The sequence below is a fragment of the Microcaecilia unicolor genome, chromosome 2, assembly GCF_901765095.1.
Source record: "Microcaecilia unicolor chromosome 2, aMicUni1.1, whole genome shotgun sequence".
Classification (NCBI taxonomy): domain Eukaryota; kingdom Metazoa; phylum Chordata; class Amphibia; order Gymnophiona; family Siphonopidae; genus Microcaecilia; species Microcaecilia unicolor.
Genome location: NC_044032.1, coordinates 376,997,714 through 377,002,967, shown reverse-complemented (window position 1 = coordinate 377,002,967; position 5,254 = coordinate 376,997,714). Strand labels below are relative to the sequence as shown.

Sequence of the window (5,254 nt, the reverse complement as noted above, 5' to 3'; positions counted from 1 at the left end):
ACCAACTGTTTATCAGATCATGTTGTTTATGTGATCAGTTGTCCCTGCAATAAATTTTATGTTGGGATGACCACTAGAATGTTAAAAATAAGGATTCTTGAACATCGTTCCAACATACGTAGGCAAGCATTTAAAGAACCTTTGGTACAACATTGCATTGACAAGAAACATAGATTTGAGGATCTTCAATGTTTTGCAATTGATAAAGTTAATGTATCAAACAGAGGAGGAGATCGCAAATTAAAATTACTAAGAAAAGAAGCACAATGGATATTTGATTTGAATTCATTAGAACCAAACGGTCTGAATAGTTCAATTGATTGGCATGTTTTCTATTAGGTTATCAGCCAATCTGGGTCGTCTTGCAATTAATCAATTCCAAACAACCTATCTATATTTGTATAAATATCAGATGACAGACCGATGACGTCGAGACGCCATTTTGTAAGAGTTGGCGCTCCGTCAAGCTGTAAGCTACACCAAGTGTTCATGCCTTTGTGCGTTTATATACAACGTTAAATTGATCGTCTAAGCTTATATCTTTCATGTTTCTTTCACAGAATCACAGAATTACGCTTTCAAATCGCTTTCAAACCCTGTCCCTGAGGAAGCTCCGTTGTAAGAGTGAAACGGCAGTGGCCCCCGTTGGACATTGGATATTAAGATAAGAGAGCGTTCATTATAAATTTGTTGTTTAAGTCAAAATGCTGTAAGCTTAGCAGTGCTACTATGCAGAATCACTTTTATATGCCTGACTAATATTATACAATATCGAAGTTTAGAAACGCAGGCATTGTTGTTTAACATAAGTTTACACAAGTGGAGTTTTTTACCCGATGATAGAATCTGGGCGAGGATTACTTTCAAACATTAGTAAACCCCGCTCCAAACCTGTGACTGTTAGTCTCAGGTTTCTGAGGGCTTTTTCTCCACTTTATGAGCACACTTTTTCAATTAATTGTGTCTTAGAGTCACATCATTCACTTGTATTTGATTACGAATCTTAGACTCTAAATTACACTGCATTCCCAGTTTCCTATTCGAAGAAATGAATGCACTCCCCAGCACAGAAAAGCAAAAGCGCACAGAAGTGAAACAAGTCCCTAGGCCAGAACTGGTTCAAGCATGCGTGGGATAAACATAAAGGAATCCTGTTCAGAAGGAATGGGTCGTCAGAAGCTTAGCCGAGATTGGGAAACGGGGCTAGTGCTGGGCAAGAGTTCTACGGTCCGTGCCTTGAAAATGGCAGATAGCAATCAAGGTAAGGTATACACATGAAGTAGCACGTACGAGTTTATCTTGTTGGCCAGATCTTTTTTCTGCCGTCATCTACTATGTTACTATGGTTAAGAGCTGTGTGGAAAAGCGAAAGCCCACAGAAACGAATACACCCCCCACCCCCGGGCACAGAGGCGGTTCAACGAAGGGAGCAAACAGTCTGGAAAAGCAAAAGCGCACAGAAGCGAACCCACTCCCTAGGCCAGAACTGGTTAAGCTGTGTGGAAAAACGAAAGCCCACAGAAATGAATACACTCCCCAGCACAGAGCTGCTTAAGCAAGGAGGGCAAAGATCTGGAAAAGCAAAAGCGCACCGAAGTGAGCACGCTGTCCAGCCTGGAGCTGAAAACTGTCTTTAAACAGAGCGTAGAAGGAAACAGGGGAAAGCGCGAACGCAGTCCCCCACTACCAGAAATTATGCAGTCGAGTTTCCCGCATATGGGAAAACCACAGGGGTCAGCAAAGCCTGAGTGCAATGGCTGTGCCTCAACCTGGGAGCGCCACCTTCTGGATCATGGACTAATCTCCCCTGCCAGGTAAATATGAAGAAAGAAAGCACTAAGTGCCAGGGTCCCGTCCGGCGGGGCACCGTTCGCTCGCGGTGGCCACAGGCCCAGCCCCGGAGCAAGCACGGGAGAGGGCCTGCGCCAGCCGGTGCCTGCGCTTGCTGCAGCGGGGGCTGCTTCTCCCGCTCAGCAAGGGCCGATCCCCTGTCGGCGGAGGTTCTGGGCCCAAAACTCTCTGGCCGCCAAAGTGCATGCTGGGAGATGGGGGTTAAGCGAAGAGGACAAATGTCTGGATAAGCAAAAGCGCACAGACATGAACCCACTCCCGAGCACAGAGCTGGTTCAACGAAGGGAGCAAACGTCTGGAAAAGCAAAAGCGCAGAGAAATGAATGCACTCCCCAGCACAGAAAAGCAAAAGCGCACAGAAGTGAACCCAGTCCCTAGGCCAGAACTGGTTCAAGCATGCGTGGGATAAACATAAAGGAATCCTGTTCAGAAGGAATGGGTCGTCAGAAGCTTAGCCGAGATTGGGAAACGGGGCTAGTGCTGGGCAAGAGTTCTACGGTCCATGCCTTGAAAATGGCAGATAGCAATCAAGGTAAGGTATACACATGAAGTAGCATGTACGAGTTTATCCACCAGGCATTTGCTTCCAGAGAGGGGGGAGAGAGAGAAAGAGACTGACCCCATTCATATATTATATATTATCCAATTGGGTTGGGGTCTTTCTCTCCATTGGGCTCTTGAGATAGTTTCATGCCCTCCAATCACTTTCAGATGGACAATACAGCAAAAGGTTACACCACTGATTTTGGTCCCCTACTTTGCCCATCCAGTTCCTGACCAGGGTTGCACCTGCTTAGCTTCCTGCTTTTGCCATGTGACATACACCTTCACCATGTGGGTGGCCCCACATAGGGAGGGCATAACTTGCCATTTATCTAATCTGAGATAGATACCTCCACCAGGCATTTGCCTCCAGAGAGGGGGGAGAGAGAGAAAGAGACTGACCCCATTCATATATTATATATTATCCAATTGGGTTGGGGTCTTTCTCTCCATTGGGCTCTTGAGATAGTTTCATGCCCTCCAATCACTTTCAGATGGACAATACAGCAAAAGGTTACATCACTGATTTTGGTCCCCTACTTTGCCCATCCAGTTCCTGACCAGGGTTGCACCTGCTTAGCTACTTGCTTTTGCCATGTGACATAAACCTTCACCACATGGGTGGACCTACATAGGGAGGGCATAACTTGCTATTTATCTCATCTGAGATAGATACCTCCACCAGGCATTTGCTTCCAGAGAGGGGGGAGAGAGAGAAAGAGACAGACCCCATTCATATATTATATATTATATATTATCCAGTTGGGTTGGGGTCTTTCTCTCCATTGGGCTGTTGAGGTAGTTTCTTTTCATGCCCTCCAATCACTTTCAGATGGACAATACAGTAAAAAGGTAACACCACTGATTTTGGTCCCCTACTTTGCCCATCCAGTTCCTGACCAGGGTTGCACCTGCTTAGCTTCCTGCTTTTGCCATGTGACATACACCTTCACTGTTGGGTGGCCCCACATAGGGAGGGCATAACTTGCCATTTATCTAATCTGAGATAGATACCTCCACCAGGCATTTGCCTCCAGAGAGGGGGGAGAGAGAGAAAGAGACTGACCCCATTCATATATTATATATTATCCAATTGGGTTGGGGTCTTTCTCTCCATTGGGCTCTTGAGATAGTTTCATGCCCTCCAATCACTTTCAGATGGACAATACAGCAAAAGGTTACATCACTGATTTTGGTCCCCTACTTTGCCCATCCAGTTCCTGACCAGGGTTGCACCTGCTTAGCTTCCTGCTTTTGCCATGTGACATACACCTTCACCATGTGGGTGGCCCCACATAGGGAGGGCATAACTTGCCATTTATCTAATCTGAGATAGATACCTCCACCAGGCATTTGCCTCCAGAGAGGGGGGAGAGAGAGAGAAAGAGACTGACCCCATTCATATATTATATATTATATATTATCCAATTGGGTTGGGGTCTTTCTCTCCATTGGGCTCTTGAGATAGTTTCATGCCCTCCAATCACTTTCAGATGGACAATACAGTAAAAAGGTAACACCACTGATTTGGTCCCCTACTTTGCCCATCCAGTTCCTGACCAGGGTTGCACCTGCTTAGCTTCCTGCTTTTGCCATGTGACATACACCTTCACCATGTGGGTGGCCCCACATAGGGAGGGCATAACTTGCCATTTATCTAATCTGAGATAGATACCTCCACCAGGCATTTGCCTCCAGAGAGGGGGGAGAGAGAGAAAGAGACTGACCCCATTCATATATTATATTATATATTATCCAATTGGGTTGGGGTCTTTCTCTCCATTGGGCTCTTGAGATAGTTTCATGCCCTCCAATCACTTTCAGATGGACAATACAGCAAAATGGTACACCACTGATTTTGGTCCCCTACTTTGCCCATCCAGTTCCTGACCAGGGTTGCACCTGCTTAGCTTCCTGCTTTTGCCATGTGACATACACCTTCACCATGTGGGTGGCCCCACATAGGGAGGGCATAACTTGCCATTTATCTAATCTGAGATAGATACCTCCACCAGGCATTTGCCTCCAGAGAGGGGGGAGAGAGAGAAAGAGACTGACCCCATTCATATATTATATATTATCCAATTGGGTTGGGGTCTTTCTCTCCATTGGGCTCTTGAGATAGTTTCATGCCCTCCAATCACTTTCAGATGGACAATACAGCAAAAGGTTACATCACTGATTTTGGTCCCCTACTTTGCCCATCCAGTTCCTGACCAGGGTTGCACCTGCTTAGCTACCTGCTTTTGCCATGTGACATACACCTTCACCATGTGGGTGGCCTTACATAGGGAGGGCATAACTTGCCATTTATGTAATCTGAGATAGATACCTCCACCAGGCATTTGCCTCCAGAGAGGGGGGAGAGAGAGAAAGAGACTGACCCCATTCATATATTATATATTATCCAATTGGGTTGGGGTCTTTCTCTCCATTGGGCTCTTGAGATAGTTTCTTTTCATGCCCTCCAATCACTTTCAGATGGACAATACAGCAAAAGGTTACACCACTGATTTTGGTCCCCTACTTTGCCCATCCAGTTCCTGACCAGGGTTGCACCTGCTTAGCTTCCTGCTTTTGCCATGTGACATACACCTTCACCATGTGGGTGGCCCCACATAGGGAGGGCATAACTTGCCATTTATCTAATCTGAGATAGATACCTCCACCAGGCATTTGCCTCCAGAGAGGGGGGAGAGAGAGAAAGAGACTGACCCCATTCATATATTATATATTATCCAATTGGGTTGGGGTCTTTCTCTCCATTGGGCTCTTGAGATAGTTTTCATGCCCTCCAATCACTTTCAGATGGACAATACAGCAAAAGGTTACACCACTGATTTTGGTCCCCTACTTTGCC

General features: G+C 46.0%; 1 non-coding gene across 1 annotated transcript; it reads right to left on the bottom strand.

Annotated features, from left to right (window-relative positions):
* Positions 1 to 1,655: 1,655 nt before the first annotated feature.
* On the bottom strand, positions 1,656 to 1,822 carry LOC115463820. The gene has a single exon (XR_003941103.1). It is a non-coding gene; the product is annotated as a U1 spliceosomal RNA (small nuclear RNA).
* Positions 1,823 to 5,254: the final 3,432 nt, after the last annotated feature.